At 39.5% G+C, this 14,494-nt stretch overlaps 1 protein-coding gene across 5 annotated transcripts in view; it reads left to right on the plus strand.

Moving 5' to 3' along the window:
- SNX24 (sorting nexin 24) overlaps positions 1–14,494 on the plus strand; it is a 157,456-nt gene that overhangs the window by 63,178 nt on the left and 79,784 nt on the right. Inside the window, exon 1 of one of the 5 annotated variants that reach the window (XM_064595828.1) lies at positions 3,066–3,435. The exons of the other annotated variants lie outside the window; for them this stretch is intronic. The gene's annotated coding sequence lies outside the window, so the exon portion shown is untranslated. Of the gene's footprint in view, positions 1–3,065; positions 3,436–14,494 lie in introns of those variants that run through there. 5 annotated transcript variants of the gene reach the window in all.

Consider the following 14,494-nt stretch of genomic DNA (forward strand, 5'->3'; position numbering starts at 1 on the left):
CATTAGTAGGTGATGTGGGTGATTTCATGGTGAAAGTCTAATATATTAAACCTTGGCGAGGTAAAGCAGAAAAGCTTTATCCTTGCTACTCGAGAGTGGTGTAAGAGTCTTAGATGTCGGCTTCGTTAGGTTTAGCTCAGGCTCTTGGGAACGGCAGGAATTAGAGTTATGCATTTTCAGTTTCTCTGCAGAGACCACGTATGTGATATTACTAAGGGAAAATGACCCATACCAACAACAACAAAAACCTGCAAAATGTTTATATTTTTGCAAGTCAACACTTTTTCTTCAATCCATTGTTCCTTCTTTAAAGGACTCAGACAAATTAAGTGATTATGATAGATCCTGTAACTGGGAGAATCTCTTTGTTTGGGGTGAACGAAATCAATATGAGAAGCTCTTGGAATGGCCTTCCCCCACCCCCTCCTCTTCAGCAGCTCCTTGTATGTGGGCTTAGAAATGCTGGTTCTACATGGAGAATGTGCATGCTGATACATGCCGAGGCCCAGCCTCGTTAGGCTCCAAACTTCTCCCTGAGTGTCTTTGGTGCCAGTGTGTGTTACATAGATTTAGAAAAGATGGCGATTGGTTAAGTACAGAAATTTAGTTGTACATTTTTCATTAGGTAGACTTAGTTTGTAAACATTCGTGTGTCAGTGCATTTTAAAAAGTGGATTAACTTAAATTTAAGATCAACAAGAAATTAAAAAAAAAAAAGAAAAACAAGAAATAAAAGCCAGTACTGAGTTAAGTGCTGTGATAACAACTTTTCAAAGTCTGGATTTCCATCTTCTCAGTGATGCTAACTCTGAGCATTTCATTTAACATTGTAACTTCCCTGCAGCATTCCCAGTGCTTTTTCCTGGCTCTGCCCCCCTCCCCCATACCAGGTAATCACTTTCTAAAACACACTGTATCTATTGTTTTGTATCTACTGCTATCCGTCTCCCCTGCCGGAATGTATCTTTCTTGAGGGGAGAGCTCTTTGTCACTTTACTTCACTGGTAGATGTCAGACACCTTGAACAGGGCTTAACACACACTAAGTCCTCAATAAATACTTGGGTGAAGAAGTACCATCATCATCATTGTCTTTACAGTGTGACAGTTTTATAGTTTTCTTTTTTTTTTTAAGATTTTATCCATTTCTTTGACAGAGAGAAACACAGCAAGAGGGGGAACACAAGCAGGGGGAGTGGGAGAGGGAGAAGCAGGCTTCCCGCGGAGCAGGGAGCCCGATGTGGGACTCGATCCCAGGACCTGGGATCATGACCTGAGCCGAAGGCAGACGCTTAACGACTGAGCTACCCAGGCGCCCCAGTTTTACAATTTTTTAAGCTTTTATTTATTTGAGAGAGAGAGAGAGAGAGAGAGATAGCAAGAGACAGCACAAACGGGGTCAGGGAGAGGGGGAAGCAGGCTCCCTGCTTAGCAAGGAGCTCGATGCGGGACTTGATGCGGCACTCAATCTCAGGACCCCGGGATCATGACCTGAGCCGATGGTAGACGCTTAACCGACTGAGCCACCCAGGCGCCCCAAGTGTAACAGTTTTAAACCAAGCTTATATTGGGACAGTAAAACACTTGATAAATATTTTTTCTTAAGAAGAATTGAAATTCTGAGCTTTGAAAGAAGACTGAGAGTTCTACAGTCTTTAAGAGCTTACTTCCTTCTTGTAGGTGAGCATTTTAAAAATACGGACAGATCCTCTCTAACACCTGTCAGTAGACCAGAAGAAGCTTCTTTGCTCTCAACAGGAACAACAGGGTGTCTTTTTAGGATCTTAAGTTGTAGAAATAACAAAATGGTCTGCATCCTTTCATGGGCATAGAGCTTGTCCCTCTCCACCTGCTCTCTGCCCATATTTCAAAGCCAAGCAGCCTTCCCTTTCTGAGGTCTAATAAATGTGTTCAGTATTGGGAGAACACAGGAGGATCTTGGATCTCATCTTCTTGGTCCTATAAAAATATGGAGCCTGACTCATCATGAATGAGACCAGTAATTCTCAGCCACTCAGGCTTACTCTTTACACCTTTTTTGGTTAAAAAAATTATATCTGCCTACATATATATATATATGTACATGTACTTGTGTATATGTATATCTATATAGAGAATGCTTTAAAGTTTTTGATCTTTTTTTGGGTGCCTGGGTGGCTCAGTTGGTTGAGCGACTGCCTTCGGCTCAGGTCATGATCCTGGAGTCCCGGGATTGAGTCCCGCATCGGGCTTCCTGCTCGGCAGGGAGTCTGCTTCTCCCTCTGACCCTCCTCCCTCTCATGCTCTCTGTCTCTCATTCTCTCTCTCTCAAATAAATAAATAAAATCTTTAAAAAAAAAAAAGTTTTTGATCTTTTGAATTGCATGTTTTTTTTTGTTGTTGTTAAGAATATTTTTTTTAAGAAATAAGCCTAGTGCATCATGGTACTTCATGGTGTGTTGGAGAAATAAAGGCAATTAATAGCCTCAGATTCCATTTAGATTTGTAAGAATCCCAGTGGTACTCAGGAAGATACTAGAATGTATGGGGTACCAACCATATGCCAGGCTGGGTGCTAAGTGCTTTATATACCTTGTCTTATTTATTTACTCCATCACCAGCCCCAAGCAGTGGGTATTATCTTCTTTATTTTACATATGAGGAGATTAAGGCTCAAAGTGGACAAGCCACATCTGTAAGGAAACACAGCTAGCAAGTGGCAGACCTGGATGTCAGGTGTGTCTGATTCCGGATTGGTCTATCTACCATATCATGTAGCTTCTACAAAATGGTACTAATTATTAAGACTGATAGTTTCTTTATTTTTTTTTAAGATTTTATTTATTTATTTGACAGAGAGAGACAGCCAGCGAGAGCAGGACACAAGCAGGGGGAGTGGGAGAGGGAGAAGCAGGCTTCCCGCTGAGCAGGGAGCCCCATACGGGGCTCGATCCCAGGACCTGGGATCATGACCTGAGCTGAAGGCAGATGCTTAACAACTGAACCACCCAGGCACTCCAAGACTGATAGTTTCTTTAAAAAGTGAAATACAAACTAGAAAAAAAAAAGATTACCAGTTTCTTTTTAATAAAAGAGCTCTATTTCAAAACTATCTTCATCGCTTTCAGGTCCTCATGAACAGTATTCTTTTGACCAACTACAACAGATTTTCTGTAAGAAACCCTCTTATTCTGCACAATCTGCCTCTGTCATGTCTAACTTACTGATTGTTCTTCCTAACAAAAATAACTCATCTTATGTTTTTTACTATAAGACTACTGAGCTGGCCTAAGGTGCAGTCATGTTCGTCCCAGCGTGTTGTCCTCCTGTTAATTACTTGCTCACTTTTTCTTTCTCTCTTTCCTTCCTCATTTACATCATAGATTCAACCTGTTCTGTTCTGTTCTGTTGCCTGGTGCTGATGAAGACAGTGGGGCTCTAACAGTGAACAAAATAGGTGAGGTGCCTGTCCCTATGGAGCTTGTAATTAGTGGAAGAACAGACAATAAACCAACCAACATTGTGTGATTGTGTGTGTGTGTGTGTGTGTGTGTGTGTGTGTGTGTGAGTGCTAACCCATGGTACGTGCAAAGCGGAAAAATAAGGCCAGATCTGGGGATCAAGAATGGGGAGGACTAGAGTCGCGGATTTAGATGGAGTAGTTAGATAAGACCCCTCAGAGAAAGTGACTGGGAACAGCAGTTGAACAAAATGAGGGGAAAGCTTTTAGGTAGAAGCACTTCAGATCCTAGAGTTGGGAATGTGCTCCATACCTTTGATAGTCAGCAAGGAGGTTGGTGCAGCTGGGCCAGGGGGAGGAAGAAGGGTGTGCTAGAGAAATGGGATGGGCTCTGGAGCTGGGTGGTGTGGGGCCTGGTGGTGCGGGGGTAAGGACCTGAATTCTAGGAGTGATGGAAATTCACTGGAAAGATGCCAGCAGGGAGTAGTGTGATCTGATAGAGGATTGCCAAGGGCCGCTTTCGCGCGCGGACAGGGCAACAGTTGCAGCCATGACTAGATGTTGATGATGACCTCAGTCGGTGACATCCTTGTTTGGATTCCTGCTAACTGCCAGACAGTGGGGCAAATTATTTACATTGATCATCACATTTCATCCTTACAGTAAACCTGTCTGAAAGGTACCTTCAGAAGCTCTTTGTTGTAGCTGAGGAGCTTGAGATTGGGACATGTTAAATAAGTTGCCCCAAATTATGGAGTGTTAGTAGAGCCCAGTGGAGAGCAAGAGAAAACACAGGATTCAAACCCAGGCAGTTTGATTCAAGATCTAGAACTTTTATTTTTATTTATTTATTTATTTTAGAGATGTCATTTATTTATTTGACAGAGAGAGACACAGCGAGAGAGAGAACACAAGCAGGGGGAGTGGGAGAGGGAGAGGGAGAAGCAGGCTCCCCGTGGAGCAGGGAGCCCGATGTGGGGCTCGATCCCAGGACCCTGGGATCATGACCTGAGCCAAAGGCAGATGCTTAACGACTTAGCCACCCAGGCGCCCAAGACCTAGAACTTTAACCACTGTGTTATACTGTGAATCTGATGGGCGAAATGATAATGTTAGTACTGTAATCTATGCAGATTATGGGCTAACTAGGGGTTTTTTAATGGGTTGGAATCTTTTAGACTTATTCTATGAGAAAATCCTTGCTGAGTTTTATACCACTTCAACTATGGACTTTGGAAGTGCAATCCATTCATTAACTGGGGAATACCTGTATTTCCCTACATCTTGGATTCAACGCTTTAGAAGAAACAGTGCCAAACTGTGTTTTCTCCAAAAGATGGTCGTAGTGCAGGACCTGAACAACAGGTCATCTGAAGGACAGCTCTAGGAGCTGGAAAAGTTTAATTTGGAAGAGGGAAGCTTTTAAAATGCAGCAAAGGCTTCTCATTGCTAAAATGTTAAAACCATAAACCCCATTATGATCTCAACACCCCTAAATAAGCATCTCTTCCTATGTGATCAGATCCAGGCTTCTGGCTTTAAATTACATTCACACTCTGATGACTTCCAAATTTATATCTCTAAGACCCAGGCTCTACATTCATTGCTGCTCCACATCTTCGCTTGGTGTCTCACATGCATCTCGGACTTACCATGAGCTCCCTTTTACTGCCATAGATTGGTTGATGCCCGGTCTTCCCAGCTCAGGATGGCACCACCATCCATCTGCTTGCTCAGACCCCAGACCTCACCATTATATTTGATTCTTCATTTTGTAAAAAGACTCCACTTTCAGTTACCAGGCTGTCCTCTTCTTTCTGCTTTCACTCACCTCTCCGCACCACTACTCAGACCTCTTTAACTAACCCTCCTCCCTCCTGATCGCTCCAGGCTCACAAACATGTCAGGGATTTGCATGGAACCCCTCTGCCCACCCGCAGATATTCTCACTTCCTTCAGGCCTATGGAGCGGGAATAATGGACCTCCAAGAATGTCTACACCCTAGTCCCCAGACCTGTCACCTCTGTGCAGAAGGGGCGTCATAGATGTGGTTAAGGTTACGGAGGCTATTTTGGATTATCTGGCTGAGCCCAGCATCATCACGTGAGTCCTTAAAAGTGGAAGAAGAAGCATAAAAGCAGATCAGAGAACACCTGAGAAGGACTGCTGGCTTTGAAGATGGAGAAAGGGGGCCATGAGCCAAAGAATGCAGGCAGCTTCTAGAAGCTGGGAGCTGTGTACTCAGCTGACAGCCAGCAAGGAAACCAAGACCCCAGTCCTGTAACCACAAGGAAATGGAAACCTTTTCTCCCAGTGAACCCCCAAAGGGAATGCAGCCCCACCAGTACCTTGATTTTAGCCCCACGAGACTTGAAGCAGAGAAGCCAGCCAAGTACACTGGACTCCTCACCCCTACAAATATGAGAGAAGAAATGGAGCGCTGTGTTTGTATAACAGGAAGAGAAAACTCATACAAGTTCTCTACTCAGATAGGACTTTATCTGTAAGACCTTGCCTGACCACCCCACATAACAGCCATTCCCGCTCTCATCCAGGCCCTCTCTGTCCTCATTACCTGGATCTGTTTTCCTTGGTAGCACTTACCAGCCAATCTGCATTTACCTGTGTGATTGTCTGTGTCCCTCTTCCATTTAAATGTAAATAAGCTTTGTTGGGGATCTTAGGGTCCGTTACTGTTGCATCTCCAGGGACTAGAATGGAGCCTGACACATGCTAGGTAATTGTCCTTGTCGAGCCGTTGAATGGAGCTCAGTGTCTTCTGTCCAGCCTCTAACAGATGCTGACCTTCCATGTTGGCTACACTGCACTCAGCTGCTCCCTCCTGTCACCGGCTGCTTCAGGGCCTTTGCACTTGCTCTCTCTAGCATCCCCTTCCTCTTTGCCTACCTTTCCTCTAGGTCTGTTCAGAAACATCAGCTCTTGAAGGAAAGCTTCCCGGATTCCTGAGAGTAGATCCTATTTTCCCTTAATGCACATAGATAGATTTTTAAAAATACGTGATTTATATTGAGTACAGCTCAGATAGCTTTTTATACTTTGCCTTTATAGTTTGTATCATACGTCAGAATTATATATTGTTTTGGCTACTTTGTTAATTGCTTTCTTTCTAGTGTTCAGGCACCATAAAGGCTAGGATGAGGGGTTTGCTTGCCACTATTTCTATAGCTAGTTGATGGTGGACTGTGGAACCAGACTATGTGAGTTTATAAATCCACTCCATGGTTTGGTTTCCTTGCATTTTGAGTGGGAATAATAATAGTACCTACCTCATAGGGTTTCTTGTAGGTTAAGCCATTTGATAAAGGAAAGTGCCTTAGTGCACAGTACATAGGAAGCACTCAAAAATGTTAGGGGCACCCGGCTGGCTCGGTAGAGCATGCAACTCTTAATCTTGGGGTCTCGAATTGGGCATGGAGCCTCCTGAAAATAAAAATAAATTAATAAAAGAGCAACATTAAAAAGATGTTAGCTGCTGCTATTGTATTGTTATTAATACAGAGCATAGCAAAGTGCTTGGCATAGAAAATGTCCAGTAAATATTTGAGGGATTACATAAATGAATTTTGTATGGTCTTGATGTTTGTGTTAAAAAATGAGTAATTGTCATTTATTACATTTACTCCAGTAGGACTTTAGAAGGCAGAATTAGATAAAATTTAGATAAAATTTTTCTAATTATAACAATAATGTATGTGTGCTCTAATGAAAAAATGTAGATTATAGAGAAAATTATAATAATTTGTAATTCTATCTCTCAGGCATCCATTTGACTGATGTCCTTTGTCATCTGTTATGTATATTTTATATAGTCAACAGCTTTGTATGGATAAAATATTTTCTCCTGCTTTTTCAATTAGTGTATATTATAAATGCTTCCTTATAACAGTGTTGTAGGTTCTTCTTGGTGATTTTTTTCTCCAAAAAAAAAGTCCAGTTTATTTGGGGCATATAATACATATAATATGAAATAGTTGATAGGAGTACATTTGCTGAAATTTAGAGAATATGACTGCACTTTAAATAATAAGATTATGCCATTTAGATGATCTGTTTAAGGGGAAGGTATGGAAGACAGTGATGCCTAAAGCTGCAGAAGGCTCTGGAGTGGAGGCTGGATGGACCCTAGGATGGGACACCTGGGCCTGGAAAGGCTCACTTGTGAGTTCAAGCACTAGGGTAGGTGAGCATGCTCTGTGCAGTTGGTGCCTCGAGTAGGGAGGACCTAGGACGGAGTTGTCTGTGATTGGCTACAGGACAGCTTTGGAACACAAGATGGGTTGATGGGTTGGGGCAGATTGTGGAGGATTTTGGAGGCAGATGGAAGAGTTGCTTCTTTTTGTAGAAGCTATGAGCTTGTGATAAGGAGATGCAATTTATAGATAAATAATTTGAGGGAAGTATGATGGATTCTTTTTGTTCTTCTATATATGACAAGCTGTTTCAACCACAAGTCTCTTCCTCAAGCAAAACCCATGAAGAAGGCTGTCCTCAAATGCTCATGAAGACCATTCTGTGCTTCCTGCTGGACACTTTGTTGCCCCACTTCGTAATTAGCAATTATTCCTTCCATTTCAAAGCATCTCAGAAAGCACCAAGACGTTTATTATCCCACAAACTAATACAGTGTCACATCCTTTTATTATTCTTATTTTATTAATGGAGATATTATGGTTCCAGGATATTTAGAGATTTGCCCAAGTAGTGCAGATAAAATTTATCTCTTTTCCTTCTTTCAAAGCAGGATATAAAAGAGAATAATAGAGCTTATAAAGCATCTGTCTTTCAGAATGCTTAATTGTTTAACATAATATTTGATGTATTGTCACAACAGTTCCAGTAAGCAAAGAACCATCACTATTCACTTTCTACAGAAAGTCTAAGTCAAAGTTATATGATATCAAAACTAATGAAAAACTGTGTTAGCCAATCAACATGTATGACCTGGTGTATTTGAGTACATTTTTCCCCTCACCCTGAATTGATTGATTGGATTTGTGTCATTTAGATACAGCGTAAGAGGAAAAGAAAAATGAAGACTTCACAATCAAATAGAGAGCTGCAGCTAAAATTAGTCAGTACTAGGGTTTAGACTGAAAACCTGTAATTCTGTAAATATCACTAAACTCAGGAAAAAAATTTCCCTTTATAACCAGAGAGATTTAAAACTAAAACATTTAGCAGAGACAATATCATTATTAGGATATCTGGAAGTAATATATATACACATGGAAAAACTTCCCATACTACATAAACATGTAAAAGGAAAAACAAAATGTATCTAACACCTTCTAGAGCCATAAGTTAGTTGAAACGTTGCTAATTTGTTTTAAGCACCCAGACTTTAAATAGTATATCCAAAGCTCTGTTTTTTGATGTCTGAGTCTTGGAAAATCCTTAGTGCCTCTCCACTTTGAAATATAAACTGAGTTTACGCACCCCTGTATTATCTCCCCTCCCTACTCAGTTCCCACTAGTATTGATTTCAGTTTCATCAGTAAAAATGAACATCATGACTTTATATTTATTACATTGTAACTTGAAACACTTTCCTCACCAATTTTTAGCAGTATCCCTTGACTACCAGTTATATAAGATGAAAACAATTTGTACCCCATTTGCTTTCTTTCCCCATTCACTTCCTGTTTTCTGCTAGTTACATCATTACTTTTTATACTGACAAAAAGATGTTTACAATCTGGTCTGTGAAAAGAATTGTATTATGTTGTATAGGTTGATTCTAAAAACTGAGTACAATAGTTGGTGTTCCCAATATTATATGTGTGTGTACGTATGTTTATGATATTTTCACTTGTGTAATCAAGTGGAGGATGAAATGTCTCCTTATAAATTATGAAATCTGCTCAGTGGAGACTGTTCCCAGCATTATCTCAAACAGCCACTCTTCTTCTCTGGACTGTACCAAATCTTGTTACATTTATTTTGCTTTATATTTGGAATTGTATACTGGAATTGTATTTGGAATTGTATCCATTTTGTTTGGTTGGTTTTCTTGGAACTTTTAAGCAGCTTTTTATTTTTTTCCTGCACAGAGGTGAACATCTTGACACCATCACTAAAGGCCTACTATCTATAATTGATATTAATCATACAATTTTCTTCGGCATGCTTCTTGGAACCCTCTGGCTTCTTACTCTAATTTGAATATTTTTCAGGCTACCAAGCTGCCATCTTAGGATTTTTCCAGCATTTTCGTTCTAGGTTAGGGGCACAGTTTTTTGGCTTCTCCTTTAAATTCCATTTTTAAGAAGTAACTTCAAAGAAAATTTCATCAGAGTCTACATAATCTGTAAAATGCTCCTGCGTATCTGAAAAGAGCCCTTGACCTTCTTCTTAGTGGAAAATTTGCCTGGGTGTGGAATTCTGTGTTAGAGATCATTTACCATCAAACCTTGAAGGCATATGAAGCTAAAATTTCAAACCAGGTTTTCTGTGGATTTCTGGAGACTCTTATTTGTCTGTGTACCAAGTACTTCACTCACAAGTGCTTTCTTTGTAGACTCGAGCAACAGAGTAGCCTGTGAGGAAGCTGTGTCCATGTGATCATGGAACCCCTGTGGGCTTCCTGCTGGGGATGTCCTCAGCCTCCTCCTGATAGCAGCCACTGGATAATGTTGCCTTCCTCTATATTCATTTTCAGTGTCCCAGCATCATCATCTTTAATGGTGACAAAAACAATGGCTAGCCTTTTGTATTATTTTTAATATACTTTTTGATATATACTTTGGTATATATTTATATATATTTATTATTTTATTGTATATTATATATCAAATATGTCAAATATAAATTATACATTTAAAATATTAAAATATATTAAATATATTTAAAACTATATAAAGCATATATAAAAAATAAGTATATATTAAATATATAAAAATATATTACTTTTATATATTTTTGAATTCTTTGTTGTGATTCATCTATCCATTGACAATAATTCTACAGCTTCAATAATATTTTGCAAAAAGTTTGTCGGGGGTTGGGGTGCCTGGGTGGCTCAGTTGGTTAAGCCCCCAACTCTTGGTTTCAGCTCAGGTCATAATCTCAGGGTTCTGGGATCAAGCCCCAGGTCCCTCAGCAGGGAGTCTGCTCAAGGATTCTCCCTCTCCTTCTGCTCCTCCCCCCACTCGACTGCACCATGTGCGTGCGCTCTCTCCCAAATAAGTAAATTAAAAATCTTAAAAAAAAAAAAAAGTGGGCGCCTGGGTGGCTCAGTTGGTTAAGCGACTGCCTTCGGCTCAGGTCACGATCCTGGAGTCCCGGGATCGAGTCCCGCATCGGGCTCCCTGCTCGGCAGGGAGCCTGCTTCTCCCTCTGACCCTCCTCCCTCTCATGCTCTCTGTCTCTCATTCTCTCTGTCTCAAATAAATAAAATCTTTAAAAAAAAAAAGTACGTGTGGGGTATTCATTTTCTGAGTTTGCCCACAGCCAAGGTGGCCTTTTTGCGCCTTTCCATGTGCATAATAACTTGGATGATTATGAAATATAATGCTCTAATAAAACTTTGCTGACGCTGCTCCACATTTTGTAGTGGAGGCATTTAGGGTGGCAGAGAAAAAGATTGGGGTCATCCTAATCTTTGTTCCTGCTTTTTTTTATCTGTATTTTGCCAGTGTTTGTTTGTTTTTTCTTCATTATTGTAATTAAAAAAAAAAAAATCCAGAGTAGGTAGATACCTTATTTTTCCCTGTGATACGGTAAATACTTTTGATCTTCCCAGCTTAGGAAACTTAGATTTCTTTTGTCTTTGGTATTTACTCTTGCTCTAAGTTTGTTTTTCTTATTATTTTTTGTTCTTTCATCAGAGATTTTTCTTATTTGGGGGTGTCCTGACTTTTCTTTGCAAAGAAGCATCGTTTTAAAAAAATAAACACATTTATTCATGCCCAGTTCTTACAGAGATGTTCTCTAGTGGCAATTACTTATAGAACTGTTCTTTTTCCTTAAGCAGTGGTTTATTCGAAACAGTTTACCTTTTTCTTAAAAATATTTTAAAATTCATGAAATTTACATGTTTTCTAAGGCATGAAGAAAGCTATTAGCAGTTTCTCTGCAACCAAATATAATAAAATTAATAATGTCTCTCAGTTGATCAATGTGGCATCTTGGATTAGAGGAAATATGATTTAAGGCTCAGAATAAGAACAAATTAAATTCTTACACTAGTTTTATTGAACTGTATACCTAGTCATTGAATATCATAATAATTTATAATTAGAGGGTTTCTGACCATCTTTCCCTCATAAAAGAACTGTCATGTGAATTCATACCTGCTAAGAGCCTGGCCCCCAACAGGCACACAGTAAATGGCTCTTTTAGAGGTATAACTTTTTGTAAGTGAAATAACAACCTTTTAAATTTCATTTTATCTTTCTTGCTTATTCCTAGTCAAGAAAGCGACTATTTCAAGCCCAGAGTTGATTTCAAGCCTAGAGTTAATATTTGGGGCATATTGTTCTAATTGAGCAAGTATGAAAACATACATAAGAAGAGTCATATTTGAAGCTGATAGTTGTCCTTTGTGTATATCTCAGGTTCTCAGCATAACAATTTTGTGACCCAAACCATTTGGAGCACTGGACTTTAAGCTTGCTTGCTTGCTTGCTTGCTTGCTTGCTTGCTTGATTGATTGATTGATTTAGTATGTGCTTTAAAAAAATATTTTATTTATTTATTTGACAGAGAGAGAGAGCATGAGCACAAGCTGGGGGAGTGGCAGACAGAGGGAGAGGGAGAAGCAGACTCCCCACTGAGCAAGGAGATCGACATGGGACTCGATTCCAAGGACCCTGGGATCACGACCTGAGCCAAAGGCAGATTCTTAACTGACTGAGCCACCCAGGCACCCCAAGCTTTACTTGTATATAGAATCCCTACTGTAGTTGGAAGGCATTTAAATTATTTATTAGATATTTTTAGCCTGTTACAGGAAAAACTTTGTTTTTGCTTTGATTAGAAGTGAATAACTTTGTGAAGTATGAGCTTCTGAAGTCAGGAGGCCATTCAACCTAGAATATGGCTTAAGTCCTTCTTTAGCTTAAGTTTATTTCTTAAAATATATCTGTGGAAAATTGGGTGTAGACCCAAATTTTGAAATATTTTATCATGGACTTCCGGTTTAATTGCAGAGATACTATCATAAAGGAAAAAAATCAGCTCGAACATGTAATCATAACTGCACTTAGGAATGGAAATCTTGTCTTTAACGTATCTGTTTTCCTTTTCAACTTAAATTTAATGACTTAATAATGTTCCCAGGACTGTGGCTAGAATTTAGTCACATGAACAATATAATTTGTGGTGGTTTTTTTTTTTTTTTTTTTAAGCAAACCTAAACGGAAGCCTTAATCTGTCTTTTTAGTTACGTGAAGCCTTCCTTGCTTTATACAGAGGGATTTCTAGAAATCTTTGAGGACAAGCCTATCTCCAAGAATATACGGTTAGACGGGGAGGTGGGACTTCTGTGTGATTTTATATGAGATAGTCGGAATGGAAACGATGCCACTCTACACACTGGTTAAAATACATCCAATTAATTCCCCTTTCACTCATCAGCTTCCAAAGTGACTAATATCGAGTGTTGGTTAGGATGGGCCAGACATTCCATATCCTGTTAGCTGTCGTGTAACTTTGTAGATTTGAGTGGGGGGGGTAAATTTGGCAAAGTTTTTGGTAATTTATCGTGTGTGTGTGTGTGTAAGTAATTACATGTACAGAAACAAGGATTATGTATATATCTATATTTAAATAAAATACATAAACATACACAGTTGGCCATGGAACAGTGTGGATTTGAACTGTGTGGGTCCACTTCTATGTGGATTTTTTTTCAATAAATATAGTACTGTAAATGTATTTGTTCTTTTTGATTTTTTTCCCTTTTTTTTTTTAAAGATTTTATTTTATTTATTTGACAGAGAGAACACAAGCAGGGGGAGCGGCAGGCAGAGGGAGAGGGAGAAGCAGGCTCCCCGCTGAGCAGGGAGCCCGATAGGGGGCTGGATCCCAGTACCCTGGGATCATGACCTGAGCCGAAGGCAGACACTTAACTGACTGAGCCACCCAGGCGCCCCTCTTTATGATTTTCTTAACATATTCTTCTCTCTAGCTTACTTTATTGTAAGAATAGGGTATACAATACATGTAACATATAAATAGTGTTAATCAACTGTTTATGCTATCAGGAAGGCTTCCAGTCAACTGTAGGCTATTGGAAGTTAAGTTTTCGGGGGTTCAAAAGTTATACATGGGTTTTCGATTGCATGGGGGGTTGGTACCCCTAACCCCTGTGTTGTTCACGCATCAACTATATAAACATACACATATACATACATATATAAACATATACTTACATATGTATATAAACATACATGAATATGTATGGTATAAAATAGTACAGTGACTTAATATCTACCTTAGGGTCCTGATTAAATAAAGTATGGTAACAGTTATACATAGGAGTACTAGGTAGCCATTAAAGAATTAGGCATTGCAAAATGTGCTGATAAGATGTTCAACATGTACTAAATAAATAAAATAAGGTAAAAAAAAATTCATAGAAGAAGTGAGGTATTAGGACTGTATGACGTGGCTACAGTTGTGTAAGAAAGTAAATTCTGTATACATGTGTACATACAGAGCTTATATGCATGGGGACAATTTGTGAAAGGATATTTAAGATCCTTCTTGAGTAGGCATGGACTTATACAAGTCTCTTATGTAAGAAACTTATTTAAGTTTACAGTCTTTGGAATTTTTGAAACGTTTTTTGATGAGTACATACTATTTTTTGTTTAAGCGAAAACCATACAAGCTAACATTTGGAAACACAGTATAAGGAGTTTGAGGGGGCAGTGTGGGCACAGATCCTGACAGGAGGAGGTAATATAAAAAAGTACCCTTCTACTCTACAAAGTTGTATGCTTTTTATAGAGATCAGTGGTCTGGTTCCATTGAAAGGAGCACAGCCTCCAAAGAGTTGAGGGTAAAGACCTCACGACACCATAAGCACTG

Source organism: Mirounga angustirostris, unplaced genomic scaffold (assembly GCF_029215605.1).
Source record: "Mirounga angustirostris isolate CCGP_5_RB_7025 unplaced genomic scaffold, mMirAng1.0.hap1 SCAF_7, whole genome shotgun sequence".
In the NCBI taxonomy this organism is placed as follows: domain Eukaryota; kingdom Metazoa; phylum Chordata; class Mammalia; order Carnivora; family Phocidae; genus Mirounga; species Mirounga angustirostris.